At 41.7% G+C, this 15,333-nt stretch overlaps 1 long non-coding RNA gene across 1 annotated transcript in view; it reads left to right on the top strand.

The window, feature by feature from the left end:
• LOC113459782 (uncharacterized) overlaps window positions 1–6,579 on the top strand; it is a 123,791-nt gene extending 117,212 nt beyond the window's left edge. The window contains exons 6-7 of the long non-coding RNA XR_012581056.1: window positions 5,180–5,303; window positions 5,922–6,579. This is a non-coding gene — a long non-coding RNA (uncharacterized LOC113459782). The remainder of the gene's footprint in view (window positions 1–5,179; window positions 5,304–5,921) is intronic.
• The last annotated feature ends 8,754 nt before the right edge of the window (window positions 6,580–15,333 follow it).

Genomic DNA, 15,333 nt, shown 5'->3' with positions numbered 1-15,333 from the left:
AAAATCTTGGACGTCTAGCTGGAACCTGGCTGCTTATCTCACCTGAGCCTCCAAACCCACTGAGACTTTTTTTAAAATCAGTGCTAATTATAAAAGATTGGTTTGTAGTGATGGAGAAATGTCCAGAGGAGCCAAAAAGGAGCCAAGAAGCATTCAGATGGGGGGATAGGAAGAAGAGAAAGCCCCAACCTCCCTGGAGATGTAATAGGCTTAGTGGTCCTGCTTGACACATGTCGGATAAAATAAAAAAAAAAACCACAACAATGTTTATAAGAAGATTAGCTTGAACACGATGTAATTTCTCCAGGGACTGGCCATGTTTGAAGCTCAAACCACCAACTCCCTGAGCCTTATCAGAGTAATGAATTTCCACTACTTTGGGCCATTAAAACGCCTCACACCAGCCCCTTTCCCCACCTGGAACATCTCGGATTTGGGGCACATCTGTGGGGCTGGGTGCGTTTGTGCTGGGCAGGAGGGGCAGCCTTGGGAGTTAACTTGCTGGAAATAACTGGATGTGACTGTCTAATTTGTGGCTGCCATCCCTGCAGGGAGAAATCCCTGTCTCTGGGCAGCAGATTATCCCCAGGCTCATTACAACATTGTTCCCAAACAAATCCCCCAGGCTCCTGCCTGTAATCACTTTTGCATACGTGTGGGCAAATATCCCTCCAGGTGGGGATGGACCAGGAGCCATGTGAGAAATGGGAGCAGGGATGTGGCCACAACCCCAACTGGAAACCACCAGCACTGACCACTGGGCAAATTTCAACCAAACCCAGGTCAGAATCAGGTTTGGTTTCCCTGAAAACCAGTGGACATTGGGTTTGTTGGCCTTTCTCTTGGTTTGCTGAGTTTGGTTTTTTTTTGTTTTATTTTATTTTATTTTATTTTATTTTATTTTATTTTATTTTATTTTGTTTTAAGAAAAGCAACTAAAGAGCAGGCATAAAGCAACCAGCTTTTTAAAATTCAGCTGAAATTCTCAGCAGGTTTTAGGTTATCCTCTACTTCCTGCGGCTGTTGCAGCAGGGCCGTGGAGCTGCTCCAGTGCCCCTGCAAGCATTGCCTGGGGATATGTTCCTTCAGCCCCACTTTTTCCAGGAGTGTCCCGTGCTAAAATCCATAATTCTCGTGGTTTTAACCCATATATTTTGTATTTTGGTGAATCAGACCAAGAGGAAACAGCCAAGTGGCTCTTTGGTATCTGCTTGTTAAGAGTGGGGATGGTGCCAACCCCAAGAGCAGGATGGTCACCTGTAGCCAGTCCTTAAACCCTATTTGGGGACCTCTTTGGTGGCATTTTGGGGACCTCTTTGGTGGCATTTTGGGACAGCCTCTGGGGGAACACACCAGGGGACTGGTGGGGTTGCGGGGTTTTGAAGATGCTTAGTGATGATTGTGGGATATGAGGTGAGGAGTCTGTGAGGTTTTGGGATGTTTGTGGGATATGGAGGGCAGGCTTGTGGTGCTCAGGGGATTTTGGATGGAATTTGTGATATTTTGGAAGATCTGAAGGAGCATTATGGCATTTTGGAAATGCCCAGATCCACACTGGAGCAGCTGGTGGGGGAAGATCCTTGCATCCCATCCTCCTTCCCACCTTTCCCCCTGCTCTCCTGCCTGTCCAGAGATGCAATTCCTGCAGGCTCCTATGGGAAGAGCCATGCAAAGCATGGTTTTTCACGGTTGTCCTTGCTTTAAAAATCAGTTTTGCAGGAATTCTCCATGGCCAGATCACCCTTGCTGGGGCAGACACTTGGACTGGGTGGTGCTCTCTGAGAGATCCCTGCGTTTACCTCCTTTCCACGACTTATGATCCTCCTTCTGTCATCCCCCTGCTCCAAACAGTGAGGAAATAATTTATTTAGCAAAGGAGGGGCTGTTAAGAGAGATGGATTATGCATCTGTGCTTTAAACACAGGGAAAAGGCAGAAAATACCCTTCCTCCTTCTTCTTCCCCCCTCCTCCTCCATCTCCCTTGGTGGGCTTGGGCCCACATCTCCTATTTTTCATCCAAATGGAAGGGTTTATTTTTATCTCTCTGGAAAAATAAGCCTTAAAAGTTCCAAGATGGATCACCCACGTGCAGCTCCTGCAGGGGAAGGAAAACGGGGGGAATTTTGTGGCCGAGAGGAGCAGGAAGGAATCAGTCAGGAATATTGTGTGGAGCTGAAGGGTGCCTGGACCATTCATTCCCATTAGGGAGAGGTGCAGCACCATTAATAATCATTTCACCAGGAGCCAGCAGGGCCGGGCTGCATTTCTGGAGAGGGAATTTGGGTTTAATAACAGAAATAATGCCGTGCATACGAATGAGAAGGGGTGGCAGGGCACTCTTCTCCTACCTGATATTTATTATTGCTCCACCCGCCCTGGAACAGGAACATTTATTTGGTTAACAGCCATTAGGAGGGCTGTGCCTGCTGTATTTCCTTTCCTACCCCAGAGTCTTTGGCCTTGAAGCTCCAGAAGTGCTGGGTTCTGAGCAGCTGTTACCCCTCAAAGAGGACAGGACCATCTCACCTGGCTGAAAGTGTCCAACCAGCAGAAATCACATTTTTTCCATGTTTTCAGGGGGTTCTCCACATCACTGCACAGTGAGGCTGGAGTTGGCCAAAACTTATCTTTTTTTTTTCAGGAGCTCATTATTTTCAATTTTTTTTCCCCTAGAGGCTCATTCTTTTCTGGAAAATTATTTTATCTTTTTTTTTTTTTTTTTCAAGAGCTGATTCTTTTCTGGAAAATTATTTCTCCTGTTTTGTTCAGGAGCTCATTCTTTTCTGATTTATTTTTTTCAGAAGCTCATTCTTTTCTGGAAAATTTTTGCTTCTTTTTTTTTTTTTCCCAGGAGATCATTCTTTTCTGGTTTTTTGTTTTTTTGTTTTTTTGTTTTTTTTTTTCCAGGCACTCATTCTTTTCTGGAAAATTCTTTTCTGTTTTTTTTTTTTTTCAGGAGGTCATTCATTTCTTATTTACTTTTTTTTTTCCCCAGGATCTCATTCTTTTCTGGAAATCATTTTCTGTTTTTTTTTTTTTTTTTTTTTTTTCCAGGAGCTCATTCTTTTTATGTTGTTTTTTTTTTTTCCAGGCACTCATTCTTTTCTGGAAAATTCTTTTATCTTTTTATTTTTTCAGGAGCTTGTTCTTTTTTATTTTTTCTTTTTCTGAAGCTCATTCTTTCCTGATTTTTTGTTTTCAGGAGCTCATTCTTTTCTGGAAAACTATTTTTCTGAGTCTTTTTCAGGAATTCATTCTTTTATGTTTGGGGTTTTTTTCCAGGCACTCATTCTTTTCTGGAAAGTTCTTTTATATTTTTATTTTTTCAGGAGCTCATTCTTTTCTGGAAAATTCTTTGTTTTTTTATTTTGTTTTGTTTTCCCAGGAGCTCATTCTTTTCTGGAAAATTCTTTTCTGGTTTTTTTTTTTTTCAGAAGCTCAATATTCTCTGGATTTTTTTTTTTTCCAGGAGCTCATTCATCTCTGGAAAACCAGCAGAGCACAGGTTCTGGAGGTGGAGCATCGCTGCATATTTTGCCCATAAACCCAAATGGTTTAAAATAGACAAGACATTCCTTTTTAAAGCAATAAAGGGGTAGAAACCTTTTGGGTCTTTCATGAAGCAGCCACCAGGAAAAAAGCTTTAAATCCTGGTGATTTAAGAGGGCTATGGAATTAGCTTTTAACCAGCCACTCCCTGCCTATAAAATATATATAATTCTATAAATATATTACATGTTCTCCTGGCACCTCTCTCCCTGCCACCTCTGTGGGCAGGATCATCTCAAGACAGACCCCAAGGAACTTGGATTTGGATACAGTTTGCTGCTGGCACTTTGATTCCAAAGGGAATTTAACCAGTTTATCCTCAGGAAACTGTGGGGTTTTAATTAACACAGAGGAAAAAAAAAAATAGCCAGAGTGAGAACACAACATCAGCTGGGCTCCTGCTACGTCTGACACCTTCATCTCCCCCTCCTGGGGAAGCTCCTGGCCAGGCTGTCTGGGGAATGTGTTTGATGTTTCCTTCTCTGGATGGGCAGGGACAAGGGATGATGAGCACAGGGAGGGGACAGACCCACACTGACAGCAAAACCCTTATTCCAGGGAAAAACTGGATCCATCTCCCCATTTAGCTGAGCCACTCCAATCCTCTGTCCAGGAAGATCCTGTCCTGTGGAAATCCCTTTGTTTTGCAGGGACAGGAACAGCCCCTCACAGCCTCTGCCCCAAAATCTGCAGGATCAGAGCCATGGAATGGTTTTGGAAGGGACATAGAAAATCATCTTGTTCCATAAGAAATCATCTTGTTCCATAAGAAATCCTCTTGTTCCAGCCCCCTGGAAGGACAGGGACACCCCCAGGTTTCTCAGGGCTCCATCCAGCCTGGCCTTGAGCATTTCCAGGAGTGAGGCACCCAGTTTCTCTGTTCCACCTGTTATGGGGATTTGTTGTGGCCTCTGCACAGATTTCCTTTAAAAGAAAACAGAAAATCCAACAGCAGGGAGGGATCCCACCTGCCTGTTCTCCTCCTTAGGAAAGGAGGAAAAAAAAGGTAAATTAGTGAGATTTAGGTTTCCTCTCTGATGATCCGCAGCCTCCTGCCTCGCCCAGTACCCCCAGCTCTTATCTCCTATCTCATACCTACCCTTTCCATCTCACAGAGTTTGGAAATTGGGCTCCATCTGCTTCTTTCTGATGCAGAGATAGTGTATCACAGGCAAGGCAGGCAGGGCTCTGTAATTAATGGTAATTAATCCCTTAATCCCGGGGAGGCAGGAGGGACTGAGCTGCCCACTGGGTGCACAGGGGTGTCAGACCCAGAGCAGGAACACTGCCCAAACAACACAGCACCAGAGAGCTTTTCTCCCCTCTGATTAGCTGAATTTTTAAAATTTTTTTTATTATTATTTGGGTGGGGGTTTTTTTGGTTTTTTTTTTTGGGTTTTTTTTTGAGGGTATTTAGAGGTGAAGTTTGCTAGGACAGCTTTGCTCCCCTTCTGCCTTTCCTCCTGGCATTGACATTTTGATTTAGAGGTGCCAAAAAGCACCGTTCCACTTGGACAATTTACCACGTTTCATCTGGAACTTTCCCCAGTGCTTTCATCCAGTCAATCAGAACTGTTCATCTCTCAGCTTTGCAACATGAAAATACCCCTTTTCTTTTTTGTTTTTTTAGGGAAAAAAAATATTTGTGCATGTCAGTTCTTCAGCACCACCAGTGAGCAACAGCAGAAAACATCCAGATTGTGTAATTCCCATGGAAAATGGCATTTGAATGGAGAAAAATTTCTCCTTAGAATGTTAGTTTTAATTTAAAAATTCAAAAATATATGTCTTCATATTTATATATTTGACTATATATATGTAGAAATATAAAAATATATATTTGTATACATTTATATATTTGACTAACTATATATAAATATGTATAAACATATGCAATATGTATATAAAATATATACATATATAAACATGTGCAAAACAATAGATTTAATATATAAAATACAAATATTTATAGAATTATATTTTTATATACTTATATAATATATAATGTATTTATATATATTTTATATATACAAATAAATATGTATAAAATATAATGATATGATATGATATGATATGATATGATATGATATGATATGATATAATATAATATAATATAATATAATATAATATATTTATATATTACATTTTTATATATTTATATTATTTTTATGTTTTTATATCTTATTTATATTTATTTTAGATACATTTATCTTATATATATATTATATAATTTTTAAAAAATTATGTATTTATATATATATATATATATATATATATATATATATATATATATATATATATAATTATTTTTTACATATATATATATATTTGACTAATTTTGCTTCTTCTGGTGCCTGTGTTTCCTCCTGCAGCAGGAAAGCACCACACCCCAGTGCATGCCAGGAGGCACAATTGGCCTGCAGGATTAAGGCCATGGTGACACATCCTCCATCCTTTACCTCCCCTCCTTCCCACTGGCACACTTTGAGCTCTCAAAGCCACCGGCCCAGCAGGAAACAGCAGGGCACTGTTTTGATGGCCTAAATTTCTCCTGAGTCACCTTCGCAGTGCCTTTCTCCTCTTTAATTGGCGCTGGGTTTGTTGTGTTCTCGGTTTCTGTGTCGCCCATTGCCACTGCTGAAATTTGGGTTCCCTGTTTCTGTGTCTCCCATTGTCACTGCTCAAATTTGGGTTCCCTGTTTCGGTGTCGCCCATTGTCACTGCTGAAATTTGGGTTCCCGGTTTCTGTGTTTCTGTCCATCGGGTGAGCATTGAGAAGTTTTTGGGTCTGGCACAGGTGTGATTTTACCCCTGGATTTGTGCTGGCCTGGGATTTAAAAGGCTGGGAGATCACTGTGGGATGGGATGAGGGCAGAGCATGAAAAGAAGGGGGATGCCTTGGTAAACTTTGTTACCAATGACACAAATTTGGGATTTGTTGAAATTTATGTTCCTTTTATTTTTTTGGCTATTTATTATTTCTTATTTATGTTACAGTCTCACAAACTGTGAGTTCTACAGTACGTTTTAATACGGTGATAATAAAGCTGCATCTTTCCTTTTAAAGTTTTTTAAGGATAAATTGTCTCATTAAGAAATTATCTTTAAATTATTTTTTGTTTGTAATTCAATAACTAACTACGTGTGACTGGCAGTGTGGATTTTATTATTTAATTGCACAATATTACTTAAACTCATGGAGAAGAAGGTAAAGAAGGAGTAGTTTCTGACTTAAAACTTCTAAATAGACGTATATAATATATAAACAAATATATATACATATAATATATACATTTGTATATAATATACATTTGTATATAATATATACAAATATATATACATATATCTGTTATATATATTATATTATGAATATATTTGTATAATATAAATTTTATATATATATTTTATATGTTTTATATATTTTATATATATTTATATAAAACATATATTTTATATAGTTTATATATTTTGTATGTTTATATGTATATATATTTTTCTATATTCTATATTTTAATATATTACTATATTCTAAAGCCTTAAACTCTAAGTTTTCTGCTACATGATATTACACACTTTTATTCAAACTACACACTCATAATCTCAGTTCTATCATTCAATTTTGGAAGTTTCTCTATGGTCTGAGGTTCTCTTGGGGGTCAGTGTTTATCGGCACAGAAATTCTAAAATTCTCAGCATCCAGGGCTCCAACAAGGATCCACTCTGGATTGTCTGGGGTGTAAGTTTTAGGAGCTTTTCCTTTATTTCCTCCCTGTTTAGCAGGCTTATAGGAAAACTAAAACTTGGCCTTCAAATTCAATATGAAGCCCAGTACCATCCCCAGTAGGTGCCATTAAAGCAAAGGACTTTCCTTCATAAATCAGTCTCTGGTGGAAATTCTGGTAAATTGTATTATTTAATTACACAATATTATTTAAGCTCATGAAGAAGAAGGTGAAGAAGAAGGTAAAGAAGAAGGACTAGTTTCTGTCTTAAAACTTCTAAATAGAAGTTTAATATATATAATTGTTTAATAGAATAATCTATTAATAATGGATTTGTATAATAGAAGTTATTATTGATGTTATATATACATAATATATATGTATATAAACAAATTTATATTTTTAATGGAATAATACATTAATAATATATATGTATAATAGAAGTAAAAATGGATGGGATGGGATGGGATGGGATGGGATGGGATGGGATGGGATGGGATGGGATGGGATGGGATGGGATGGCATGGCATGAGATCAATGGAATTATCTCGTGGCACTTAGAGCAGCCTTTGGGGTTTTTTGGGCTTTTGGGGTGGTTTTATGGGTTTTTTTGGTGGTTATTTTTTTGGGGGTTTTTTTTTGGTGGTTATTTTTTTGGGGTTTTTTTTGGGGTTGTTTGTTTGTTTCTTTTTTGGGGGGGGCTTGTTGTTTTTTTTTTTTTTTAATTTAGTTTTTAGGGTTTTTTGGGGTTTTTTTTGGAGGTTTTTTTGGTTTTTTTTAATGGAAACTGCACGTGGAAATGGCTGGGAAGCCACAAAAGGTGCCTGATGGGAAGCCAGGAAAGATGCCTGCTGAAAAGCATCTTGGAACAGCAGCAACCCTTGATATGGGAGGGAAAAAATAGCCCTGGTGCTGTGCTGTGTGCTGATGCTGTGTGTGTGCAACGTGGATAAAACCCCAGCTGTGTTTGGCTTTGGTTTTATGTTGCTTTGGATGGCTGAACCGGAAAAGGAAAGAAATGAAAAAAGAGCTGCACATGCATAAAAAACCAGAGCTGGATAAGACCTGGGTCATCTACTCAATACTTTCCAGCCACCAGATGATTGTTCCTGGACTCAAATCTCTGCTCTGAGTTGTGGCTGGGAATACATTAACCTTTAAAACAACAGTATTAGATTTTTATATATTTTCTTTAACCACAGGGCTGGAAACCTGGTAAATGTGAAGGGCAGGTCACGTTGAACGAGTGGTCCCCCAGAAAATTGGATTTTGGGGGGTTTATTCTTGAAGGAGCACTTAGCATGTTGGAGCTCCCTTGGAGGTGGTGCTAACCTGGGGCCCAGCAAAAGATTTTGAGAATATGGAAACTATAAGTGAGATTGAAATGAAAGCAAGCTTTGAGATACCTCAGTTACTGAATAACTGGAAAACAATGGCATGGCCTTCTGAAGGCGATCCCCTTGTGATGGAACAACACCCTCTGCTTGCAGACAGGCCCAAGGGTCAGAGCAGACCCTGCCAGCTTGGCAGAAGGGGCCCAAAGAGGAGTTTTTAGGGTTTAAAATGTAGCACAGTATGGTAATGTAGTGATTCTTACAGGCTGTGTGGAAATGCTATAGAATTTGTATCTTGTACTAGATTGGTTAGTGAGAATCAGAATATTCAACATAGAAGATGATTTATTGTAACGGGAACCTCAGTCTCTTACCTCTTAGCTCTTACTCTTAGCTCTTGCTTCTTGCCTTTTACTCTCTTACCCCTTTTACTCTCTTACTCTTTACTCTCTCACCCTCTCAGCGTCTCTGTTCCTCTTTCTCTGGGGCCTGCTCTGGGCTGTGGCTGCAGCTCCCAGCAGGGCCCTGCTCCCAGGCCCTGTGCAATAAACCCCAAATCCCAGCAGGGCCCTGCACTCAGGCCCTCTGCAATAAACCCCAAATCCCAGCAGGGCCCTGCACCCAGGCCCTTTGCAATAAACCCCAAATTCCACAACCTGGCTGCAGAAATCTCTGCTCTCTGTCCATCCCAACCATCCTATCCTCTGTCTTCAGTGGGAGCCACAGCTGACAAGCAGGACACCAAACCAGAGGAGCTCTGCCTGCTGCCTCGTCCTCTGAGCATTTCTTCCCATCCTGAGCCTGTGCTGCTGAATTCTTTTGTGCTGGGGTGGTGCTGCAGTTTGAAGTGGCTGGAAACTTTTTCCAAAGGAAGAGCAGATCCAGTTTGGAAACAACATCTTTTTTAATCTTCTCTCTTCTCTGTTGTCTGCTGCCTTTCTGAGTTATTCAGCAAGTTGCAACACAAAGACACAAAGAGAGATGTACTGTTATTATTGGTGGTTGTTGTTCCTAAGTCTTTATTGATTTTTATGAAAGAAATAATAACAATGTGCATGAGGTATCCAGCTAACAAAAGAGGTCCTGCAGTACTCATCTCGAATTAAATACAGAGAAGCAGAATCCAGCTGGGATATTGACAGGCAAAGACAAAGCTTTGTGTTTCAGGGTAGTGCTGGAGTGAAAGCAGGACTCTGCCCACCTTGATGAGGAGACAGCCAGCATTGTTCTGCTCTGCAGCTCCCCAGCAAACACCTCCTGGGGCCAGCAAGGAGCATGTGCTCAGGGGAGGGAGCTGCTCCCCACGCTCAGTGGGACGGGATGGGATGGGATGGGATGGGATGGGATGGGATGGGATGGGATGGGATGGGATGGGATGGGATGGGATGGGATGGGATCAATGGGATGGATGGGATGGAACAGGCAGGGCTTTACCTGGCATGGAACTGGGGTAGCTATCCCCAGGGCAGCAGGAAGGGATGAGAGCCCATCCCTGCCAGGCAGGTGGATCAGAGTGCTGAGCTCCAGCCCACAGAGGTGTTTCTGCAGGGTTCTCTGCTTTGTCTGAGGTTCTGGTACATCAAAGCCAGGCTTGGAGAAACCTGGGGGAGCAGGAGGTATTCCCTGCCTACAGCAGGGCATTGGAGCTGGGTGGTTTTAAAGCTCCTTTCCAACCTGTCAGAACTCAGTGCATCCCTCTGTATGTCCAGAGTTGCTGGGACCCTGTCAGGGGGCTCACAGACCCTAGGACACAGCCCAGAACACCTGGGGATTTGATTATGACCGCTGGAGCAAGTTACCAGCTTTGTATGAGGACCTGAAAGTCACACAGGTTTGAATGGCATAATAACAAAATGATCACAGGGTGAAAATGTAGATTTTAGGATTTTTGGTATGGGGGTTTTGGGCACAAGATGGAGGAACTTGGGCGTGTCCAGCCTTTCTCCTTCTTCTTCTTGTTCTCCATTTTCTGCAGTGATGGTGGCACTTTGGGATTGGTCTAGAGCAGAAGCTCACCGTCTAGCAGAGGTGATAGGTATTGGGAATTAAGTGTAAATATGTTATACGTAGTTTGCAGTATAAAAGGACAACACAGAGAGTGCCTGTGGCTGCCCTGCTGAGCAGATCTCTGCTGGGCAGAAAGAAAATTTGATAGATAAGAATTAATAAACAGCCTCAAGACAGAAAATAGAAGAGTCCAGACTCATTCTTCAGTTGCTCAGGCTGAAGCAGAGACACCCTGCACATCTGGGGGCAGCAACTGACAACCAAAACCTGAGACCAACGCAAGCTGGTCCACGGTTCCCTGACGAGCTTAGGGCATCCTTTCAGCAACGAGAAGGTGGTGAGTGTGAAAAACGCCAATCACCTGTTTTTAAAATTTTAAAAGTTTAATAGTAATAATATGGTTATAAAAATAGTAATACAATTAGAGTAATAATAATTTGGACAATTTGAATTAGGACAATATGAGACAATAAAGACAAAGAGTTACAGACAGTCCGGGTACCTTTTCCTGAGCAGTATGAGCCCGAAAAAGGACCCACGTTAACAGAGGATTAACCCTTTAAAACAACAGCCTGTTGCATATTCAAACACCTCATCCATGATGCAAAAATTCCATTCAAACACAGGATTCCATCTGGTCATCACCGACTTCTTCCTCCGAATCCTAACAGAACCTTCGATGTGGGAAGAAATTCGTTTCTTCTCATAAGAAGGCAATAAATTCTCTTTCTCTGAAAGATTCAGGTGTCCTGTGGCTGCTATATCACTGCGAGTCCTTTCTTTAAAAAAAGTATCCTACACAGCATCGTTTCTATTTTAGCATTTTTTATAACCTAAAACTATATTTAACAGAGTACTTAAGAGAATTAACACAGCATTACTTTCTAACACAACACCTATAACATTCATTTGAATATTTGCGAAAAGCCAGTCATAAAATACATGCATTTTTCACAGTGAGGAAATCTGTCCCTCGTGGTGGGTCTGACCTCCCTCCTGCTGGGTCAGTTCTGCCTCAAGGGTTGGTGCATCCCAGGTAGGGGAGGGAGGGAGGCACCAGCTCTGGCCCTGCTGCTGCTGCTGTTCTGAGCTCCATCCTCTCTATCCAGCCCCAACAGAGAGCTTGGAAAAGCTCCCTCTCCTCCCTTTCCCCCCTTCCCTTCCTGCTGCATGTTCTCACACGTGTCAGGACACGGCTTACACGAGAGAGGCGGTGCTGCTGCTGTTCCACCTGAGAACAAGAGCTCCCAGACACCACATAAAGAAGTGTCACCGTCTTTGTGGCTGGGTTCTCACACCAAAAATACCCTGATAAGCTCAACGAGGCTCAGGTAATGTCAGAATTTGTCTCCCCCTTGACTTTACAAGGAATTCCTGAGCACGATATTGAATCACAACCATATTGAATCACAGCCCTATCTCTGCTCTTAAATCATTTCCTCCAGCAAAACATCACCCCACAGAGGAAGTCCTTTCAGCCAAGACAAAAATGAAAGTGTTTATTGGTTTGAAAAGATCCCTCTGTGTGCCAGAATCAGTGAGAGAGAGAGGATGGGAGTGTGAGTGCCTCTGGCAATGCCTTCTCAGGGCACTTTGTCATCCAGGCACGAGAAGGAGCTGAGCAAACACAAATATTCAACTAAACTAATATTTTTGGCACTGGGTGAATTTTGATTGTCAGCTTGTGGTGCCCGAGGCAGCAGATAGAAATGAGATGCAGCATCCTTAAGCTTTGTATTCATGGCTGAATTGATGCTCCTTTTCTATTTATTTATAGGTATGTGTGTGGCTCTGGGTATTGCTATTTATCTGTTGTGTGAGGGAGAGGTGCTAACGAGGACCTGGACGAGGTAAAACAGCAAAACAAACAGGGTTTGGTCCTCAGGATGCCTAAATCCACCCCAAACTGATGATGTGGCAGCTTTCTATGCTCAAATGGGATTGGAGAGAGGGCCAAGGATGTACAGGATGACTGGAACAGGCTCCACATTTTCCAGGGTCAGAATCCTTCATCCTACCAAGATGTGGGGCAAAAAGAAAGGAAAGCAGAGGAGTGGTTGATCATCAGATGGTCAAGGCTAATTCTGAGGCTTTTGTACAGCTGTGGGATGGAAACCTGTCCCCTTCCTCCAGCTGTGCCCCAAATTGGTGCTGCCAGGCTCGACCTGGAGGAGCTGGGCCGGTGTTTTTTGGTTGGTTTGCATTTTTTGGTTGGTTTGTGGTTTTTTGGTTGGTTTGTATTTTTATTCTTGGACAGACACAGAGGAAAATAAACAAGGCTGTCAATCCATGACCCTTCTGAAAAGACAGGGCCGCCTTTGGAGCTCCAAATGGTCCTGCTGCTGGTTGAGAGGCACTCTGTGGGGGCTGCCCCAATTCTGTGGGACTTTTCAGAGTTATTTCCTGGAGTGAGCAGGGGAGAGGCTGAGAGGTGGCACACAGCTTTGGGAGGGAGCTGAATTAACCCAGAGCCAAACTGAACTCCCTGGGAGCATCACAAGCTCCGTGTGCTGAGCACTTCCCAGCTCGCTTGTCCAGCACCAGGTTTGCTCATCTCCCAGGTTGTCCTCATGGGAAAACACCAGAACCAAGCTCCTTCCTATAAAAAAAATCAAGAAAGTTCCCCTGTTGTGCTCCTTACTCACAGCTGGGTGAAAAATTGAGCTGAAAGATGGAGAGGAAAAGGACAAGAGGTTGTCTCTCTGTTTCTCTTCTCGGCTATCTTTGAGGGTGATTCACCCTCCCCAAATTCCTGGCAATTTCTCTCAGCGACCAGCAGCTCAATCTTGTGTTTCTGACTCATCAGCTGCTGGAAGCTTCTCTGGCTGAGTTCAGACTAACAAAAATGTAAGCACTGGGTTTGATCCTGCATGAGGTTGTTCTGTAGAGGGGCAAACCAAGCAGGAGATGTAGTGAGGAAGAGGTAAAGACGAAGGAACAAGAGGTAAAACCCCAAAAAAGAAACCTGGATGTGGATTTTGAGTGATGGACAAAAAAAATTGTCAGTTCTGAGGCCAAACAAATGAACAAAATGATGAAGGATGCAAAACTCAGAGCTGTGGTTAGCTTCCAATTGTGGCAGTGATATTAGTAATAAAATCAATACCAATATTAGCTGGGCCTAATAACTGCACAGATCAGATTGGATTAGGTGGGTATTACTCCTCCTGATAACCTGCTTTTGTTGCCGCTGCACCCTAGGTAGGCAGAGGTATCTTGTCTTTTAATTAAAGCACTTTGATTCACTTTTAGTCATGACTGGAAATGGCTGGTCCCTAGCCCAGCAGTTAAACCTGTCCTGGAGGCTCTTACAAATGACAATAAAGGCAGATTCCATGAAGAATCCTCTGCCTGGCAGACTCAGTGCTGTGTGTGGCACGTGTGACAACCCAGAGCAAGGCACTGAGGGTCAAGGTGGCTAAAACCAGGCTTGTCCTGAGCTTTGGGCCACTAAAACCCTCCCAAAATGGAATTTGCAGTGATTTTTGGAGGTTCTGACATTATCTTCCAATAGTCCATTTGATATCAGAGCACCACCAAAGCCCTATAGAAGTTTTTTGACCACTAAAACCCTCCCAAAAATGGAATTTGCAGTGAATTTTGAAGGGTTTGACATCAGCTTCCAAGGCTCCATTTGTGGATGTCAGAGCATCACCAAAGCCCCTGGAGGTTTGCTTGACCAATAAAACCCTTGAAAATGGGCTTTGCAGTGAATTTTGGAGAATCTGACTTTTTTTCTTCATTATTATCTTTTAAGCAGTCAGTAAGTATCTTTTCTGTATTCTTTAGTATAGTATAGTATAGTATAGTATAGTATAGTATAGTATAGTATAGTATTCTTTAATATAATATAGTATCATAAAATAATAAATTAGCCTTCTGAGAACATGGAGTCAGATCCATCATTCCTGCCTGGAATTGCAGCAGATTTACAGCAAATTCCTCCATCCCCGCAGAGCAAAGGGATCTTTGCTTCCTCTCCACCTCTTGCCAACCTGCTCTGGGCCTCAAGCTTTTCTCCAAACACTCCAGCCCAAATTGTGAAAAACGCCAATCGCTTGGTTTTGAAAATGTATAAGTTTAGTAGTAATAAAATGCTTATAAAAATAGTAATATAATTACAGCAATAATAATTTGGACAATTTGGATTAGGACAATATGAGACAATAAAAACAAAGAGTTACAGACAGTCCAGGTACCTTTTCTGGGCAAAATGAGCCTGAAAAAGGACCCACGTTAACAGAGGATTAACCCTTAAAAACAACAGCCTGTTGCATATTCATACACCTCATCCATGATGCATAAATTCCATTCAAACACAGGATTCTGTCTGGGCAGTGTCAGCTTCTTCCTCTGCATCTTCAGGGCTGAGCAAGGCAGGAAGAAGTTAATTTCTTCTGATAATGGAGCAATAAATTCTCTTTCTCTGAAAGATTTGGGTGTCCTGTAGCTGCTATCTCAGTGCAGGGTGTTAAATATAGTTTTAGGTTATGTTATTACCTAAAACTATATTTAACACACTACTCAAGAAAACCAACACAGCACAACTTTCTAACACAACCCATATAATATTCATTTGAATATCTGTGAAAAGCCAATCATAAAATACACATTTTTCACACAAATCTTTGCTCACTGCCAGGGCAAAATCTTCCAGGAAACACAGCAGGACAGGCACTCATCCCTGTTTGCCTCTGCATGGAAACATCTCCTCAAGCACC

Source organism: Zonotrichia albicollis, chromosome 7 (genome assembly GCF_047830755.1).
Source record: "Zonotrichia albicollis isolate bZonAlb1 chromosome 7, bZonAlb1.hap1, whole genome shotgun sequence".
Taxonomy (NCBI): Eukaryota; Metazoa; Chordata; class Aves; order Passeriformes; family Passerellidae; genus Zonotrichia; species Zonotrichia albicollis.
This window is presented reverse-complemented; position numbering and strand designations above follow the sequence as displayed.